At 51.9% G+C, this 20,867-nt stretch overlaps 1 pseudogene across 1 annotated transcript in view; it reads right to left on the bottom strand.

Moving 5' to 3' along the window:
- The window catches only part of LOC311188331 (class I histocompatibility antigen, Gogo-OKO alpha chain-like), a 121,026-nt pseudogene extending 100,493 nt beyond the window's left edge, over positions 1 to 20,533 (bottom strand). Inside the window, exons 1-5 of the transcript in view lie at positions 20,530 to 20,533; positions 17,297 to 17,584; positions 16,829 to 17,097; positions 15,978 to 16,253; positions 15,738 to 15,857 (exon numbers count right to left, since the gene is read on the bottom strand). The product of the transcript in view is annotated as a class I histocompatibility antigen, Gogo-OKO alpha chain-like (transcript). The remainder of the gene's footprint in view (positions 1 to 15,737; positions 15,858 to 15,977; positions 16,254 to 16,828; positions 17,098 to 17,296; positions 17,585 to 20,529) is intronic.
- Positions 20,534 to 20,867: the final 334 nt, after the last annotated feature.

Genomic DNA, 20,867 nt, shown 5'->3' with positions numbered 1-20,867 from the left:
GCCCTTGCCCGTCATGTGCAGTGCACCTTCCAGACAAAGGCCGAATGTTCTCTCCATCTGTCATAATACGGGTTTCAATACGAATCAAGTTAACTATACTATTTCAGGTCCTTGGGACCTACGCTGGGTACAGGGAGTCCAAGCCACCGGGTACACAGGCTGGCATTCCTACACAGTGGCAACATTTTCCCATCTCAAGGGACTATGTCCCGACACAAAATGCCACAGTCCAAGTCTCCCAGGACATCCTCCATTCAGAGCAAGTCCTACAAAATCAGCTAACATCATCAGAAAAGACAGAGACGCCCTCAACCTGGATTCGTAAAATACAAAACGCTATACTATTCCTACATAACTCTTTTGGATCTAATACCTTTCTTGTTTCCTCTGTGCTTCCCTTCAGAGGCCTCTACTGGCGGCAGCTCCAATTCATCTCAATACCACTATGATCAAGATTACAGACGCTGCTTGCCAGACTCTCCAACTCTCAGTCGCCCTATGGGACTCCAATCACAGCTACCCCTGCTATCCAACTGATGCCCTTGTCGGCTTTCATTCCTGCACTTCTAACATTTCGGTTAAAGGTATCTACCCCTCCTTAGAAAAAACCTCTGTGTCTTTAGCATCATCACAAAGACAGCTCCCCTCCCTGGCACAGGCCATGCTCCAAAACCGGCGGGCTCTGGACCTGTAAATGGCTAACAAGGGGGGCACCTGCCTGTTCCTCAGGGAAGAATGTTGTTATTGTATCAATGAATCAGAGATTGTAGAACAAAATGTGGAAGCCTTCATGAAACTACGCAAAGACATGGAAAGGGAAATTGGGGGCTCCAATTCCCCGCTGACATGGTTTCAAAATCCTATAGTGTCATGGCTCCTCCCACTCTTGGGGCCAATACTAATGATGACTTTACTTTTTTTTTTTCTTTTTGCTCCTTGCCTCCTGAAATTCACACAGGCTCACATTCAGGAAATGTCTCCTACCACCTTTAACCAACTCCTTCTCCACCAACGTTATCGCATCCCTGCAGAAGACCCTCATAACCAGGCCTGAGCCACCCCCTTGGCTCTCTGCCAGACCAGAGAGCAGTGATGAGGGAGCAGCACCTAGAGAAGGGGTTCTCATAAACGGGCTGGTCCAGGACAAAGAGGAGCGGCGAATGTGCGTGGCGGGGCAAGGGTTGGAAGGTAGTTCCCTCACAATCCCTGGGAACCATCCTTATGTCACATCAAGAGCTGGGTGCTTGATTTGTTGCCCCAGCCCCCCAGGACTAACCCCCTTTCAGGTTTCTCTTGTGGCTGCAGATTACCAACTTGAAGGGGACCCAAGACCATGGGACCCGACCCTGGGAGAGGGTTCAGGCTCGCTTGCTCTGTACTGTACCCCACCTTTAAACACTGAGCGCCTACAAAGCCTACGCTTCCCTAGTAAACTTGAAACGCTGTCAACTGCTCTGGGTGACACTGGGAAGAATTGTTTAGTTTGGTTTTCTGCGGGGTTTCTACTTCTCCTCGGAGACTTTCCAATTTTTGTCTGACTCCTCCATCTCACATTCTAATTCCTTATGACCCTGGGGCCAGAGTGCCCCCCAATCGGTGCTCTTTGGAGTGATCTGTTTATCCTCTGTGGAGCAGACCCCAGCAAACTGACCTTCCCAGTTGGGAATCTTCCCCCAGTCGTCTCAACATGGGTTGCTCTGCTCGCCACAGGATAAACAGGCGACTGAAGCATCAATTCTGCTTGAGTCTCCTGAGAAAAAAAGCCTTCTGTGTTAATGCACGTATGCAGACATATGTGAGATTGTAACAGATTGCTCTGAAATGGGCCTGGCTGTGCCCCTGGCTGTCCCCTCACTGCCTCCTGCCATGAGCATCCACTGGTGCAGGAGCTTGAGCAGCGCTGCCTGCTGGCAGCTACTGAGTCATGGCATCCCAGAAGTTCGAGTCTGAAGACTGAGTGAAAATTCCTAAACATTTTTTCTTTAAACCAAGTTATCAGTCCATTTCTTCTGTCATTGGGAGGATGGGACGGGGGGACTACTCACAGCACCTGGTGGAGATGTTGGTGGCATGACGTCAGATGGCAAATCTAACTTGTAAAGTGGGGTGTGAGTACAGGGGCTTGCCGTTCTCGTGAGCCTCAACTCTCTTTTTCCTCTCCGCAGTTGACAGACTACCAAAGGAAAAACACCTTGGGGTCTCCTGCAGGAGTTAAGGAAAAAAAGAAGAAACATGGCAGTAGGCCAGAGACAACCACTTCCAGTGGTTGTAAGTCATCTGAAGATGTAAGTCTTGCTCAGCCAGGCTGGGAGAGGGGTGCTCCAGGGGCAGCTGAGTGAGAGGTGAAGAGCATGAAAGAAGTGGGTAAGAACCCTGGGTCTGAGTGCGGCCTCTCCGTAGCTCTGCTGGGGATCTGATTTGGGGCAACACTGTTTAAGCTCTTTGTCCACCTGTGAGTCAGGGTGCTACAGCTCTACTTAAATCTAGGCAGCATCCGTGAGAGGATTGTGCATTCATCCCTTCATGCGGGGCCTGGTGCGCAGTGAGCCTTCAGTACAGGGCGTCGCTATGGACTTCTTGCTCTGGCAATTTCCCTCATCCCCAGCCTCAAGGGGAAGCCAGTCAGTGAGGACACCCTCTCCCTTTAGGGTGGCACAGATGAACCCTGGGTGCTTGGGATTAGGTGACCTCTGAGGTGGGAGTCCGTCTTTGCCACCTGCTTGCTGGGTGATCCCAGGGAAAGTCACGTCCCTCCCGGGCCTCAGTTTCCTCACCTGGAAGATGAAGTTGTTGGGCCAGATCAGTGTCCTCCAGACTGATTTGGTAGCTTTGATCATCTCTTGGTTCATGTTGCTTTCTGCCTCAGGTGAGGTGGTGAGTGGCCGTTTAGAAAGATGGCGCAGGCCGTGGTATGATCCCTCGACCATGTCTCCAGCATCCATCGTCCAGAGCTGCTCTCTCTTTACTTCTCTGACCTTTTTGTCTTCTCTAAGCCACTTTTCTCTTCCTCCCCGCATACTCTTGTTTTTCTCTTTTCACCTCATGTAGATTCAGGACATTCTGCAGGTGCTGGTGTCCGACCTTAACCGCTCCAATGGGGTAGCGCTCCCCCCATTTGACAGGAGGAAGGTGAGGCTGTGCTGAGACCCCCTCTCTGGCTTGCCCTCTCCCAGCATGCATGCCCGAGGATTGTCTGCTTGGGGTACTTGGCCTCTGGCTGATTTTATGTTGCCATCATTAACCCTCGGTATGTCCACGTCTGCTATTTCACCTGCTTGGTTGATCGTTCTTTTCCTTCCTGCACATCTTTATCATCTTGGAGAAGATACAATACACCGTGAAGGGTGAGAGGTCATTTGGGAAGAGCTTCCAGAGCAGGGGTGTGAGATTTGGGCCTTCCAAGCCTCCAGGGTGAATGCTCAGGGGCCCGTCCTACTGGGAGAGCCTCAATAAACCCCCGCCCCAAACACAGGGCTTGCCCTCTGGGCATGTCCTGCAAAGACCAACAGTCCACACTGCAGTTGATTTTCCAAAGTGATGAATTCATTTTAGCTTAGGAGTAGGAAATGCAAGATTAGGAGAAAAGGGGCTTTTGTTACAGGTGCAAGGACTAAGGTGAGTTTTGTAGCAGAACTGCAAGTGCGTGAGGTTCACCAGAGATAAGTGACTGGGACATCCCCCCCCACTGTCTTTTAAAAATCAACTGGACACTTACCCATCTCCCATGGGCCCTTGGCAGCAGACACTTTGCTAGGTGGCAAGGTGGGATGTGGCAACTGAGGGAGCAGTTGGCTCTGAAGGGTCTGGAGGCTGGAGGGGGTGGCCTTTGAGACTGATGTGTAGAGGTGGGCAGTGTTCATCCCCGTGGAGAACGGGTGACGTGGGAGTCCCGGGCAGAGGGTGGGTGCAGGAGATGATCAGGGTTCGGAGCCCAGAGAGCGCTTGGCAAGAAGGTAAGGAGGCTGGGGTGCCCTGGGCTGGGGGATGACCTCGTCCTGATGTGGAAGGGGACACCGAGCTCTGGTTCTCCAGCTGTATTGGGTGGCGTCTCATTGTTACTTCTGTCTGTCCTGGCCCATCAGAGTATGGACCGGCTCCCTCCAAACAGAGCAACACACCAAGAGCGAGCTGGCCATGAAACTCGGCCAGCTATGGGAGAAGCTGGCAGAGCTGAAGGAGCTGGTAAGGCCTGCGCTAGCTGGGAAGGGCTCGGAGGCCTCTGGGAGGGAGGTCCTTAGGCCAGGACAGAGGTAGCTCCAACTCAGGGCTGGGGGGCACTGATGACCCTGCAGTCCTGCAAGGTCTGTGACCACCTGTGCCCTAGGTTCTGACATGGAGTGGTGGGTTCCTCAGGACTGCAGGTCACCTCCCTGCTGAAGGCATGAGCCAGTAGGGGAGAGACGGAGGAGACGTGGAGACATCCTGGTTCCAGACTTGGCCCGGGTCATGCTTCACTGAACAGGGCTGAGCCTCAGCATCCTTCACTTCAGAGAGCACTAGAAAGCAGTTCTGCTGCGGTGAAGGAAGGGGCCTAGGCAGGTGGCAAAGTCCCACAGTGCCTGCCTCAGGAAGAGGGGCCCGCGCCTGTCCCCCGCATCTATGGGCATAGATCTGTGAGATGACTTGGCGGCAGGAGCCAGCAGCAGCGGTGGTCTCCACTCTGTTGCTCCACCACAAGTCTGTTGTAGCAGTTGCTCCTCAGAATTGCCCTTTTCTGCATGCTTCCTGGGTTATGGGCAGGACCAATCAGGTGCAAGTTCTGAGCTGATTGGTGCTAAGTGGTCCAGTCAGCCAAGGATGAAGATTGTCCAGGGCCTCCCTGGTGGCCTAGATGTTAAGTCTCGGCACCCATCATCACTACTGCCTGAGTTTGATCCCTGGCTGGGATCTGACCCACAGGGCACAGCAGACCTCTCCTGCCTTGCCAGCTGCTCCCCTCAGCAGTGTGTTTCAGTCAGTCTGCCTGTTCTGCTCACTCTACACCTTTGGCCAATACCCCAGTTCTTCTGCACAAAAAAGGAAAAATAGTCCAACCAGACTTGATGTTGGGACACCCTGAAGAGTGATATAAGCCAGGGTTAGAGGGAGCTGAGGGGCTCTGTTCCAACCTCCAAAGAAAGAAGGGGAAGACTCTGTTCCTGGCCTCTGAATAAAGGAGAACCAGAAGCTGAAAGAAGAAAAGCAGCACCCAGGAGCCAACCTCTGCAGGAGGAAGAGAGGATGAAGACCTCTGTCAGAGACTGGGCCTCCAGTCCGCAGTCTGACATCACCGGAAAGGAGCAAAGGCTCCGGGCCTCATGTCTGAAAGAGCTGTTTGTTGTTGGTGTTGTCCAGCAACTCATAAAGAGCTTTTAACACTTGGTGTCTCTGACACCGGCTGGGATCCCAACTGAAAAGGGTAGTCACGGGGCATGAGGATGGGATGCCAGGATAGGCCGCAGTGGCACCCACCTGCCCGGGCTCTAAGATAAGAGAGCCGCCAAAAAGCCCCAAAGCCAAAACCAAGGGCTGGAGCATTACAGTACCCATACGATAGGGGCCTACAGGCTGGAGCCGATGGAAGGATAGTGCCTGGTAGGGGACTCATCACTGTGGTTCTCAACCGTGTGCACAATTGCAAGAGACTTCAGTCTGGGAACAACCACCTTGGGGGCCTCCCCTGGTGGCGCAGCGGTTGAGTGCTGGGCTGTGAAGCTGCTGCCTCTGCTGCCTGCAGCCTCTGCAGCGCCGGTTCCCCGGCTCTATCCCTGGCCGCTGGTGAGGGTCCCACATGGCGGGACAGACCTCTCCTGCCACCCACTGTTCCCCTCAGCAATGTACTTGGGTCCTTCTGCCTGTTCTGCTTCCTGCCCTGGCTCTGGTAAATTCTCTCACCTTCCCGCGCTTCTGACTTTACCTAACGCTTATATGAATAAAAAAAGAAAAAAGTTCTATTGGCAGAACTTCTAACCTCCTGCAACCCCCTGTGCAGAGTAAGCAGGTGCTCTCAGAGACTCCAGCTCCCTTTAGGGTGGCAGGCGCCAGCACACCAGCAGAGGACCTTACACTACTTCAAAGGAAACTGGCACCCCCTGATCACTACAGCACAATTTACAGTAGCCGAGCTGTGGAAGGGGTTGTACATAGATAATAGAATACGACTCATCAAGAAACATAAACTCATGCCATCTGGGGCAACATGGACGGAGCTAATGGAAATAAGCCCAAAGGAGAAAGACAAAAACGTCACTTAGATATGGATATAGAGAAATTAAACAAAGGGCTAGATTAAACTATCCCTTGAGTCTCCCAGGTGGTGCCTGACTACTGGCTGGGGCTGCAGACCAGCCTAGACTTCTTGGCCTGGCAGCACTGGATGGTGGACTGACCCTCTCTAGTTTGACATCAAACTCATTTGATGACAAAGTCTGACTCCTGCTGACTGAGTGCCCCATTGTCTTGTTTCACCTACACCACCACTGGGTCCCCAGCCTCTGCTGTTTACTGGGTCTGAGATGGATCTTGTACTTGATGCTGCATGTAATTTTTTATTTCTTTGTTTTTAGATGCATTTTTAATTTATTTATGCATACGAGAACTGGGGTACAGGCCAGAGGTGCAGAGGGTGAGAGGATTCACCAGACACAGAGTAGGGAGCAGAATAGGCCAATCCACTGAAATCACCTGCTGAGGGGAGTGGTGGGTGAGACAGGAGAGGTCTGCTGCCCCATGTGGGTTGCTCCCTGGTCAGGAATCAAACTCAGGTCTAAGAAGTGATAGCACTCAGACTTAAACCTTATGCCCCCACGGAGGCCCTGGTTTTTTTTTTTTTTTAACATCTTTTGATATTATTTAAAATAATAGAAGCACTCCTACTGCTCTACTTTCATAATAAACACGCTCCAGCCCTTGGCTCAGGTCAGGTTTACACGTGTCTTTGTCACCTTTGCTCAGTGTCCATCTCTCACGACAGTGCAAGCTCCATGTCTCCAGAGTCCTCTCTCTGCTGCCATTGTGTCTGCAGGGGAGGCAGCTTGGGGAGGCAGGAGCCAGCCAGGGAGAGGGATGCTGGCAAGTGAAGAGGAGGCAAAGGCAGAGAACACTAGGGAGATGCTCCCTGGTTCACTGAGAAAAGCATTTCTCAAAGTGTGGTTGTGGAATCCTTGAAGTCACCCAGAGCCTGTCACAGGAGCCACGAGGTCAAAACTATTTTCTAAACGTCACTTAGACACCATTGGCTTTTTCACTACTTCGCCATCTGCTGAGGTAAAACTTACTAAAAATGGAGCTTAAATTACTAACTGCAGTTATTCTTCACAACTACTTACCTCAGAAACACAATTCAAAGGCAGTGTCATTTCAAAGTGTCTTGGTTGAAGCATTAAAAATTATCTTCATAATTCTGTCATCCTCAAATCCACATTTTACAGCACCTGATGCGATGACACGCAAGTGCACACACAACACTCCTGTTGCGTCCCCAACTACCATGTGCCAAGAAAAATATTTGCATGAGATGAATTAGACAGTTTTTCTTTTTTTGTAGGTAATTCCATCTGCACATGAAGGAATGAATGACAAAATCTGTGGCTATTTGATTCGGTTAATTAGACAGACATTGTCCTTAAAATGAGTGTGTGCTCCTTTGAGAAAATCAACTGACAATTGCTAACTGAGAGTAACTTCTCCTTGACCAAATATAAGTGCTCAGAAAAAACCAGAATCATGGAAAATTGTGTCCTATCACTAACTTGACAATTTCCAGTACTACTTTTACTTTTTGGATTTGTGGTGAAAAATAAAATGAATTTTTTAAAATAATTTGATTCCAGTGTAATGAACATTGAAGAGCTTTATAATTTGTGGAACAATATATTACTTTACAAAAATCACACATTAAAACTAACTGCAGTTAGTTTTATGCAAGAGAGAACTAAGGAAATGTAACAGAATAAGAAATATTTAATGATATTGTTTCAGGTTTCACTTTGCAAATAACCTGGGAGAAAATACCAGCTGTATAGATTTAATTTAGTATCAAAGTGAAATATTCACAATAATGTGAAAACACTACTCCAACATATTTGTGTGAGGCTGTAGACATTTTTTCATAGACTTCAACCAGAACCACAGCTAAATGCAGAAGGAAACTTGAAAATCCTACTGTCTTCTAATGAGACAGACAAGAAAAAACAATGAGACAGACAAGAAAGACAACTGCAAACATAAACCACGTGAAAGATCCACTCTTCCCATTGCCCTGATTAAAAGAAGTTATTTAACAGGCATTGGTTATTGATTATCTATTAAGACATTGGATTATTACTATAATTCTAAATGAAACAACTACATGATCAAACTCGCTTTATTCCCAGTGTGGTAAGTATGGGGAGCGATACCTCCTAAACAAGATTATGCTTGGCGTCCTCCCTAATTTGTCAGACTGGACACGGATCCGGAAGGAAAATACTGAGAATCACAGACCCAGTGCTTGGGTCACGGAGACAGGGTGGGGAAGCTTTGGGTGAGGAGAGGAGGGGCCAGAGCAAAGCCCCAGGGCCCCAGTCTGGTTCTCATAATTCCAGGCCCCAGGGCTGTGTCTAGGGCAGGAAGGTTACTGTTGGGGATACCCCACTGCCCCCTTAGCCTCCCTTCTGTCTCCACCACCTGTGCTGGGCCCTGGACACTTGTGACTCCTCCCCAGTTCTCAGTCCCCAGTGCCTGGAGGTTCCCAGAGAACCAGTCAGCATCACTGCCTGCCCAGTTAAGTCTCCACCCACCAGCCTAGGGTCAGAAGCTCCCCAGACCCCAGCAGTGCTGGTCTTGGGGCCCCCAACCCTCCTCCTGCTGCTTCTCTCCAGGGCTCTGGCCCAGACAGACACCTGGGCTGGTGAGTGCAGGGTGGAGGGAAAAGGCTTCTGCAGAGGAAGCTGCTGCCTTAGGGCCCTCTGTCACCCCCGTGGCCCCCTCAGTCCTGGTCCCTTTCTGTCCCCCCACCCTGCCTCCTCCTTTTGTCCCCTGAGTCTTGCCCCCTCTGGACCCGCTGCCCATGTTCAGTCTCTGGAGCTCCCTCCCTCCTGGACACTTTCTCCCCTTCCCCATCTCCCTGGGACTCAGGACCTGCCCTGGGAGGAGGGTCCGCCCGGCTTTCACCCCTCCCCGCTCCCAGGCTCCCCCTCTCTGAGGGTGTTAGAAATGGTGATGTCCCGCCCGGCCTCGGGGAGCCCCGGTGCATCCCGGGGGCTACGTGGACAACACGCAGTTCGGGGTTCGACAGCGACTCCCCGGGCCAGAGCGCGGAGCCGCGGGCCCCTGGGCGGGCGGGCGGGGCGGGAGGTCGGGCGAGGAGACGCGGCTCCGCAGACACTCGGCGCGGAGGCTCCAAGCGCTCCTGGAGGCCCCGCGCGGCCGCCGCAGCCAGAGCCGGGCCGGGGAGCAGCGCGGGCCCGCCCCACCCCCCGCCCCGAGTCTCGGGGCCCCGTGACCCCCGAGGCCGTGGCCCCTGCCAGGCCCCTTGACCAGGGAAGAGTCCGCGGGACTTTCCCCCTTTAGGTTTTATTTAAGTTTGGGATTATTCAGGGCGGGAGATCGGGTGCGGGCGGAGACCACGGGGTGACTGAAGGGCGGGCTCAGGGTCTCCCACGATCCAGAGGACTCTGGGCTGCGCCGCGGGGCCCGACGGCGCCTCCCCCGCGGGCACGACCAGCTCCCCACGACGGCGCCGGGGACGCGCCCTGGGCGGGGACCTGCGCGCCTGGACCCGGCGGGCCCGCGGCTCAGCTCCCCGGCGCGAGGGGGAGGGGGAAGGTCGGGCAGAGCAGGACGGGAGCAGCCTGGGGGCGGGTGCGTGGAGGGGCCCCCAGACTCCTGGGGATGTGGAAGGAGGCGCCGCAGCTCAGAGGTGAGAGGGCTGCGGGGCCTTTGATCTCCCTGAGGCGCGCACCCCGCAGGGCAATGGAATCATGGAGAGGAAGCGCCCCCTTCTGGCCAGAGAAGGAGCTGTCGGCCACGTTTTCCAGCTCTGGGATGGAGACTGGCCTGGAGGCTCCTGCTTTTTCTGAAGGACAGTTAAGGAATCCAGTTTCTCCTGAGAAAGAGGGGAGACCACCCCTGAAATCACCCTTCACTGGATCCTTCTGACCAGCAGCCATCGTAGGAGCAATGAGTTTCTCTCTCGAGATCTTGTTTTTGGTCAGAGAGCATTTTTGGAGATCTTACTCCTGCCTGTCTGTGTCATCACCCTCCACCCAGGTCAGCAACAAAATGCTCAGAGACCTGCATCCCTCCCTGGGCTCTCACCTACTACCCCAGACTCCCAGACCAGGCTGGTTTCTGGGGTTTGTGCCCCTCCCTCCATCTACACTGTTCTCTCCACTGGAGGATGGTCACATGAGGCTGCTTCAGTGTCCATGGAGGAAACAAAAAGCATTAAAATTCCATTTCTTCCTACTCAGGCCCCCCAATCGCCATATGTGACCCATCACCCCATCTCTGAGCATGAGGTCACCCTGAGGTGCTGGGCCTTGGGCTTCTACCCTGATGACATCACCCTGACCTGGCAGCGAGTTGGGGAGGACCTGACCCAGGACACAGAGCTGGTGAACACCAGGCGGGGGGCAGTGGGGACTGGAAACTTCCAGAAGTGGGCAGCTGTGGAGGTGCCTTCTGGAGAGGAGCAGAGATACACATGCCATGTGCAGCATGAGGGGTTGATAGCACCCCTAGTCCTGAGATGGGTTAAGGAGGGAAATGTGGGCACAGAGGCTGACTCGGGGCCATCAGAAGCCCTTCTGGAGACCTTCAGAGAGTCAGACCGAGGCCTCAGGTTCAGGGTCTGACCTTCCCTTCCCTTCCAGTGCCGCCTCCTCAGTTCTCCATCCTTGCCTTGGTCCTCATTTCCAGCTCGGTTTTCTTTAGAGGTGCTCATTGGACACAAGGTGGCTTCATGTGTGAGGGGGTAGAAGAAGTGCTCAGGTAGGGAAGGGAGTGGGGGATCTTGTCCACTGGGGGCTTTCATGTCCCAGGGAGAACTTGCCCTGCCTGGTTAATGGGAAGTACCATCCACACACACGGGTGTTGCCCAGAGGGCATTTGGTCCAGTCCCCCTTCATCTCCTTTCCTCATTTTTCCCAGTCCTGAACTGGGTCTTTAGTCACAGTTCTGGAAACTTCCCTGTTCTGCAGGATTAGAAGATTCCTTTAGGACTTCTGACCTGACTACTCCCTGGTCTCACCTGATGCTTCTTCCCACAGGAGGACAAGGAGGAAGCTACACTCAGGCTGCAAGTAAGTGTGGTCAAGGCTTGGATCCCTGAGCCCTGGGAATGGTGTAGATGGAGCCCATGAGAGATTCACTCTCATCAGTTTCTCCTGTGGTCTCACCTCTCACCAAGTTTTGTTGTGTTCTCCCATGGGCAGCCACAGTCCCTGTGCTCTGAAGTGTATCTCCGCCCCTATAGGTGAGACCCTGGAGAATTGCAGTGGGGGTGGGGATTGAGGCAGAGAGGCTGGGACTATGCAATGGGGATGCTTTCAGGAGGACATCTTGGGAATGCAGTGGACCATTGATAATGTTAACACTCGGGTAATGAGTGAGCTGTCAGGGGTGAAGATGCCACCACATCCTAGCAGGGGCCAGGACAGGCGGAGGGGTCCTGCCCAGCTCCTTACACCTCAAGCCAACCATAAACCTCCTCCTCTTCTGCAGGTCCAATGCTTTTTCAGTCCCACTCAGAAGCTCCTTCTCCATGGAACTGTATTTATTGGGGTGTTGTTCTGACACTCTTTACACTGTGTGAAATTTGAATTACTTTATTCTGGGGCTTGATGTTAATTGACTTCCCATCATTTTATATTGTGTACCCTGTCATTCTTGTTACACACACACACACACGCACACACACACACACACACGCGCACATTCCCCTCTCCTTGGGAACCAGACCCTCACTCAGCACTGGGGTACTCTGACCCTCTGTCTCTGGTCCCCTCAGAGCCTCCCTCTCTGCAGTGTCTCTACTCAGCAGTGCCTGGGCAGCCCCAGGAGTCCCTGCACCTCCTGCCTCTGCCCTTGTGGGCAACCAGCCCCTCACCCTGCATGGCAGTGAGGAGGCGAAGGCCAAGTCCTGAGGTCAGTGACCAATAGAGGAGACAATTTACCTTTTTCTTTTCTTTTCCCCCTCATTGTATTATTCAGTTGAGGTTAGCATTGGTTTACACACTGCATGTGTTCAGAGGCAAGGGTCACATCTCTTCAGATGTTTGTTACCACATCACACCCACCCTAAGGGCACCCATAGTCTTCACTACAGTCCATCGGGCCCTCTTCCTACTTTGTTTCCTACTCTTACCTCCAGCCATAGCTTCAATTCTACAGTCATATATATAGAATATGTTTTGGTTTAGTTTCATCTGTCCCAACTTTGTTTCTTTATATTCCAAATATGAATGAAATCATCTGTATATAACTTTTTCCTTCAAATTTATTTCACTTAGCATAATCCCATCTATATCTATCATGTTGATGCAAATTCAATATTTCATCTTTTTCACAGCTGAGTAGTATTCCATAGTGTGTATAGCTTGTGTTCTTTATCCCCTCATCTGCCGTTGGGCACTTAGATTGTCTCCATAGCTTGGTTATAGTAGACAGTGCCGCAGTGACTGTAGGAGGTGCATATTCCTTGGAATTAGTGTTTTAATTTCTTTGGATAAATACCATGGAATGGGATCCTTGACCATATGACAGGTCTATTTTGAGGAACCTTCATTATTTTTTTCCCCATAGGGGCAGGACCAATGTGCTATCCATAGAAAACAGAGGTACCAAGTTACCGCCCCGCCTAAGGAAAGGTGGGGCTGAGCAGGGATGAGAAGCTAAGGAAGAGGAGGAAGACATGGAGCAAGATGGGGAAAGGAGACTGAGGAGGTGCATGGAGCAGAGAGACATGTGAAGAAGAAACCACGCCTTGCTTCTCACTTGGACTTGTGCCATGGAGTTGGGGACATGGAAAGAGACATGTGAAAGGGATTAAAAACATGGGTGAGAGACTCATGGGGAGGCTGACAATGACCGCTGTTATCTTGTCATGGATTTAGATTTTGTTCTTTTCCTTCCAGACTTGCCTGGCCCCTCCTGACCCTTTCCCATGGGTCTCTACCAGTAGGTGCCTTAGCCTTGTGGCAGGCGTTCGGGCCCCAGTGGGCCTGCTTTGGGCCCAGCCTGTTTGGCTGGGCATTGACCCATGAGGGGACGGGTAACTTTGGGTGCTTCACTTGGGAACTATACTAACTATATTCTTTCTCTTCTTCTCTCTCTATTGCACACTGATTCTCTATTTTATAGTAATTGTATTAAAGTTCTTTTCTATTGAAGGTCTTACACTTTAGTGTATGTTTTGTCTTTATGCAGCTGATGGCAGATCCCATGTAGAGTGTGCAGTTTTGAAGGTCCAGGGAACCCCTCATTCTGCCCACTGACAGGACAAGACATCATTCCCACCCACCATGTGCCAGAGTTCCTTTTTCTCCACACCTTTCAATGGGTCATTCTCACAGATGTGAGGTGGGAACTCACTGTGGTTTTATTTATTTTTTAAAGATTTATTTATTTATTTATACAAGCACTGGGTACAGTAAGAAGCGCAGGAGGGTGAGAGAATTCACCAAAGCCAGAGCAGGGAACAGAATAGGCAGGCTGACGAAGAAATACACTGCTGAGGGGAGCAGCAGGAGGGGCAGGTGAGGTCTGTTGCACCATGTGGGACCCTCGCCTGCGGCCGGGGATCAAACTGGCTTGCAGAGGCTGCTGGCAGCTTTGCAGCCCAGTGCTCAACCGCTGCGCCACCAGGGGAGACCTTCATTGTGGTTTGAATTGGCATTTTTCTGACAGCACATGATGATAAACTTGTATCCATATATCTAATGGCCACATGTGTATCTTTTTTAGAAAAGTACCTATTTAGCTCCTCTCCTCTGTTTTGAGGTATTTTCTTGTTTTGGAGTTCTTTGTAGATCTTGGATATTAAATCCTTATTGGATTGATGATGTACAAATAGTTTCTCTAATTTGATATTGTCTTTTCATTTTAATGATAGTTTCCTTCACTATGTAGCTTTTTAGTCTGATGTGATTCCACTGGTTCCTTTTTGCTTTTGAATCCTTTGAGCACAGAAGACACTATGGGCAGTGAAAATCCTCTGTATGATATTCTCATGATGGATACAGGTCATTACACGTGTCCAACACCCCAAGAATGGACAATACCAGAGTAAACCCAAAGGGAAACCATGACTTTGCAACTATGACGAGCAGGTCCATTACTTTTGTAACCCACATTTCAGTCTGGTCTTAACACATGATTTGGTCATGATGTGTGAAGAGTTTTATAAGTTGAGGAATGAAGTGTAATTTACTTTAGAAAACATATTTCATGCTCATACAAGGACATTTAAATAACACTCAAGGATACGCATAAGTCATTCCCCTCCACCCCCAACACCCCAATCAGCCAGTATCTGCTCAAAACCTAGCAATTTATCTTTTCTCTTCCAAATATATGTATCTCCATGCTCCTGTCTGGGCAACAGTGTTCGTTTTCCCATCAGTAAAGGAGTTCAGGTCACAGAGTTGGGGGGAAACATTTGCAAATCACGAATCTGACAAAGGACTGTATCTACAAATAATGCCGAAAACTCAATGATCAGAAAGAAATAACCCAATTTTAATAAGGACAAAAATAGTGTAATAAATGAATGGCACCTCATCTGTAAAAATGTACAAAACTTCTATACAAACGGCAACTGTATTCATAGAAAAGTGAAAATATGAACAAATGCTCACTATCACAGTTAAGAACAGTGACACCATCACACCTAGGAGAGACTGAAAATGCAAACTCTGCACAATACCAGGTGCTGTCCAGGGTGTGAACAACAGAAGCCTCATTACATTCATTTTTTTAAATTTTTTTATTTATATAAGAGCTGGGGTACAGGCCCAAGTCGCGGGAGAGTGAAAGGGTTCACCAGAGACCTGATTCACCAGATCTGATGAATCAGGATTCACCAGAGTGGGGAGCAGAACAGACAGATGGACTGAAAGCACTGCTGAGGGAAGCAGTGGACGAGAGAGGAGATGTCTGCCCTGCCAAGTGGGAGTCTTCCTGGCTGGCCAGGAATCGAACCTGCACTGTGAGGCTGCGGACAGCTTCACAGCACTACGTTCAACCCACTGTGCCACCGTGGAGGGCCCTCATCACATTCATTTTAAAAGATGCTTTAGGGGCTGAGAGACACATCAGAGCCCTGGGCACTATTGTTGCCTGGTTGAGAACAAAACGGAACCTGGTAAGAGATGACACCACAGGAGGGACTGATGAGGGTGACTCCCTCATGGAGTCCATTTACACTGTCCCCAGGGGCTCAGGGTCAAACCACTGATCTACACTTACCTAGAGCCTGAGTGTAGCTTCCTCCTTGTCTCCCTGTGGGTAGAAAAATCATGTGAGACCAGGGAGCAGTCAGGTCAGAAGCCTAAAGGAATCTTCTAATCCTGCACCACAGGGAAGTTTCCAGAACTGGGACTAAAGACCCCGGTCAGGACTGGGGAAAAAGAAGAAAGGAGGTGAGGGGGGACTGGAGCAAATGCCCTCTGGGCAACACATGTGTGTGGATGGCACTTCCCAATAAACAGGCAGGGCAAGTTCTGCCTGGGACATGGAAGCCCCCAGTGGACAAGATCCCCCACTCCTTTCCCTACCTGAGTGCTTCCTCCTCCACATCACAGCTGCAGCCACCACAGCTCCAGGGAGCACAGCTCCCAGGAGAACCAGGCCAGCAATGATGCCCGCGGTGGGGATGGAGGACTGAGGAAGGGGCACTGGAAGGGAAGGGAAGATCATACCCTGAGCCCCAGACCTTATCCTGACTCTCTGAAGGTCTCCAGAAGGGCTCCTGATGGCCCTGAGAACAGCCTCAGTGCCCACATCCTCCTCCTTACCCCATCTCAGGACTTGGGGCTCCAGCAGTCCCTCATGCTGCACATGGCACGTGTATCTCTGCTCCTCTCCAGAAGGCACCACCAGAGCCGCCCACTTCTGGAAGGTTCCATCTCCCCCAGGCCTGGTCTCCACCAGCTCCATCTCCTGGGTCAGGTCCTCCCCATCTCGCTGCCAGGTCAGGGTGATGTCCGCTGGGTAGAAGCCCAGGGCCCAGCACCTCAGGGTGACCTCATGCTCAGAGGTGGGGTGGTGAGTCACATGTGTCCTTGGGGGATCTGAGGTGGTAAATCAGAAAAGTCATTTTGTGTTTCCTCCATGGACACTGAAGAATCCTCATGAGAGCATCCTCACAATGGACAAGACAACTGGTGTGGCAGGAAGAAGCATAAACTGTAAAAAACAGGCTAATCTGGGGAATCTGTGTGATTCTCCTATTCCTAAGAAAGTTCTGGAATGAGGAGGAAAGCCCAGGGTAGGATGAAGCAGAGGGAGTGGAACACAGACTTTTTATTCCTGACCTGGGTGGAAGGTGAATGACACAGAAAAGCAGGAATCACATAACTGAAAATGTTCTCAGACCAGAAACAAGACTGAGAGAGAAACTCGTGGTTCTCAAACAGGCCCCTGGTCAAAAGGACCTGGTGATGTGTGAGGTCAGGGGCTGTCTGTCTTTCTCAGGAGAGACGGGATCCCTTCCCTGTCCTTCAGGAGAAGCCAGAGTCTCTGGGAGTCTTTCTAGTGCAGAACATGAAACCCAGGGGAGCCCCCCTCTCGGGACTAGAGAGAGGACTCATTTCCCGCAGTGACTCCAGGCAGGGGGGGGACCGGGAGGCCTCCAGGCCCCTCTTACCCATGCGCTGCAGAGTCTCCTTCCTGTACTCCAGGCATGTGCGCAGCCACCTCAAGCACCTGCCCTCCGCATAGTTCCTGAATTTCTCTGCCTCACCCTGGGCCTCCCACTCGCGCCGGGTGATCTGAGCAGCCATGTCCGCAGTGGTCCAGGAGCGCAGGTTCTAGTTCAGGGCCAGGTAATCAGCACCGCGAACTGATCATACCCGTGGAGGAGGCGCCCATTGGGCCCCAAGTCGCAGCCAAACATGTTCTGGAAGGTGTGAGAGCCTGTCCCTGCCCCGTCACCCCGGGATCTCCCCGCCCACGCCCCCTCCCGCCGGGAATAAACTAAACAGAATGAAATGGGGTGAAAGTCCAGTGGGCTGTTCCCGGGCAGGTTGCAGAGAAGCCTGGAGGGGGAGACCCTGGGCGACCCCCGTCCGTGGGGATGGGGGTGCTGACCCGGCCCGGACCCGCGCCAGCTCACCGGTCTCGCTCTGGTTGTAGAGGCCGCGCAGGGCGTCCAGGTGCTCTCAGTACCTCAGTGCGCTGTCCCTTAGGATCCGCGTCCTCCCGTCCCGCTCCTCCTGCTCCTCCTGCTCCTCCTGCTCCACCTGCCCCGCCCAGGGCGCCCGCGGCTCCGCACTCTGGCCCGGAGAGTCGCTGTCGAACCGCCCGAACTGCGTGTCGTCCACGGAGCCCACGGCCATGAAGCGGGGCTCCCCGAGGCCGGGCCGGGTCATCGCGGTGTAGAAAGTCCTCAGGGAGTGGGGGCCTGGGGGCGGGAGGGGAGACCCGGGTTATTCTTCTCCCCTTCGGGGGCTCGAGTCCCAGGGGGCGCCCACGAGACAGAAAGTGGGTGAAAGACGAATGAGAGTGAAAAGCGGCTGCGGGACGAAAATGGCCGGGACTCGGGGGCCAGAGGAGGCTGGGGTCTCGGGGGACGGAAAGGGGCCAGGACGGGGCGGGGCCGAGGTGGGGGGACAACTAGGGCGGCGGCGAGGTCGCGCCTTTCCCACGCCCGCTCACGCCCTCGCTCCCGCCTCTGGGAGCGCCCTGTCCCCTCCCGACCCGCACTCACCCGCCCGGGTCTCCCTCGGGGCCGCGGCCCCCGCGAGCAGGAGCAGGAGGGCGGCGCCCCCCATCCCCCAGGACGCGCCTCCACCCGGGCTGGGGAGACGGAGTCCGGGCGGGCGGGCGAGGGCTTTGGAACGGGAACCGCGGGGCTGCTGATTGGCTGCTCTGGAGACCTCCAGGCAATGGGGAGTGAGCCCTGGGGTGAGTCACCAGTATCCAGGCAGGAGGACCCGCCCAGGCTGTGAGCCCAGAAGCGGAACCGAGGGGAGAGGGCGAATCCCCAGCAGTCACCTTCCAGCCCTGCACCCCGCGCTGGGGACAGAGACCCAGACAGCCACACCCCGAGACCTGGGACTTTGCCGCCCCCTCCTATCCTGCTCTGAGACCTTTGCCACACCGTGTCCCTGAGTCCAGGCCCAGGGACTGGGTCCGCAAGTCTCAGACATTTTTCTTTCAGAAACTCTGTTCAGTCTCACAAATTATTACGGATCCCATGTATGATTTTGTTACGTGGGTTACAGCTTTAAATATTTACTTTACTAGAATAAAACCTTTTTAAAAGATGTTATTGCTTCTTTACTTTAGAATATAAATAACCTGGGGCCTCCCTGGTGGCACAAGGGGTTAAGCATCAGCACTGTGAAGTGACCTGTAGCTGCAGCAGCACAAGTTGGCCAGGGAGCAACTCGTATGGCACCGCAGACCTCTCCTGCCTCACCTGCTGCTCCCCTCAGCAGTGGATTTCTGTAGATCTGCCTGTTCTGCTCCCCACTCTCTGTCTTTGGTGAATCCACTCACCTGCCACACCTCTGGCCTGTACCCCAGTTCTTGTATGCATAAATAAATAAATCTTTTTTAAAAAGAATACTAATAACCTATGATATGCTAATGATGGAGTTTTTGAGTCAGTGGGTTTGGAGTGAGGGATTCTTGGGGTCACTCTGGGAAAGATGTCACCAGGGCTCCCATTTCAGCAGTACGTGGAGAGTTCCCCAGGCAAGTTTCTTCACGAGACAGAGACACTAGTTATATTTAAAGGGAAGGTTTTTTACGGGGAAAAGGATGTCCTAAAGCTAATTCCATACAGGCTTTGTGGACTCCACCCCCACCCCAGGCCAAAGCCAAAGACACTGGGAACTCCAAATCCCATCACCACCCAAGGGAAGGTGGCTGGGACCTGAGGGTGGGGTTAAGCAGCCAGGTTTGGTATAAAACCAGACACGTGGGCTTTGGTGGGGGGGCTCTTTTTTTGGCTCTCTGCCAGCTGGCAGTGCTTGGCCAGCTCTGACAGTGCCTTTGTGTTTCCAGGTTGGCGAATAGGGTAGGACGCATTAAAGACTTTATTTCCCTATTTTCTCCCTGAGTTGTACATTTCCTCATGTCCCTTTCCCTTTTATTAACCTTTTGTGTGTGCCTGTAGTGGAGTACAAATAAGTCCCTTTTATGCGCGCAGGTGAGAACCCACAGCCAGGCAACCCATTTTTATATCGGGGCTGCTCAGGTTTATTAGGGAAAGGTTTATTAGGGAAAGGGACAGAAGAGTAAAGGATATTTGCATAGACACAGGTGGGCAGGAAGAGCTGCCCAGAAAGGGACAGGTTTGCTGAGAGAGGCCTGCATGGTTGCAAGTGGGCGGCCTTGAGGAGAGCTGCCTCCACTGAGGGAGGTCAATGAAGAGAAGTGCAGGCATGATACAGGTCATGGGCAGGCAGGAGGCTGCTGCCCTGCGGAGGAGAGATTTGGTGAAAAGAGGCACCTGCATAGTCACAGGTGGACAGAGGGAGTGCTACCCCAGCCTGTGCAGAGACCGCACTAATACAGTCTTCTGTTGGGGAGGGGCCACTCCTTGTGAGCCTTTGGGTTAGTTGCTGATTATGGATAACTGTGCAGAATCTGAAAGCGACCAGAGATTCCACCATGGGCTCAATCTCCATATCTTTACCCTTGGGCCTGTGCTCTAGACAGCAGTCTGATACCTGCTTGGATTTTCTGTTTTGTAATCTAGGCTTTGGTGCCTAAGGATCTTGGTTTCTAGATCTGTGTCAGTGGCTGTGTTAATCCCTTCTACCCCCTGCTCCTTGTGTGAGCCAGATTTCTGATCTTGGGGAACCTCCTTTCCAGTCTGTTCTCCATCATTTACTAACTTGACAACTTCCAGTACTATTTTTACTATTGGGATTTGTGGTGCAAAATAAAGTGAAAAAAATTTTTTTAAATAATTTGATTCCAGGGACCTCCCTGGTGGCGCAAGGGGTTAAGACGCAACCTATGAGGTAATCAGAAGCCTCTGCAGCCTCAATCTGCTCTGGATTCCCAGGCCAGCCAGGGAGCAACCCACATGGCATAGCAGACCTCTCCTGACTAGCCCACTGCTACCCTCAGCAGTGTCCTTTGGTCAATCTGCCTGTTCTGTTCCCCACTCTGTGTCTGGTGAATCCTCTCACCCCCCACACCTCTGGTCTGTTCTCCAGCTCTTGTATGCATAAATAAATAAATCTTTTAAAAAAATAAATAATTTGATTCCAGTGTAATGAATACTGAAGAGCTTTATGAAAGGTTTGGCCTGGTAAAGAAAAGGAGAGCCAGGCTAAACTTTCTCAAAGGAAGGGAAAATTTATTGCGCCCCGGGCGGACTTCACGGACCCATGGTGGGGGTCAGTGAAGCCTGGTGGGCTGTTCCCAGGTGGGCTGCCTGGTGGGTTTTTGCATTTGGCCTCCTGCATGGACCTTGACTTTATAACTTAGTGGAACAATATATTACTTTAAAAAAAAAAATCACACATTAGCACAAGACCCAACCAATATGCAAGAGAGTGATGAGAAAATATATTATTGAGCAAATGAATATAAAGATTCCAGCAGAATTTCCAGTCTAGGTGCAATTGTAATAGAGTGGTGCCCAGGAAAATGTTCCCTCGCCCCACCCAAAGGAGGGTGGAGCTAAAGAGAAGAGAAGAACCTGGAGAGGAGACAGAAGAAGA

The sequence above is a fragment of the Talpa europaea genome (genome assembly GCF_964194135.1).
Source record: "Talpa europaea genome assembly, chromosome: 2".
NCBI classification, from domain to species: Eukaryota; Metazoa; Chordata; class Mammalia; order Eulipotyphla; family Talpidae; genus Talpa; species Talpa europaea.
This window is presented reverse-complemented; position numbering and strand designations above follow the sequence as displayed.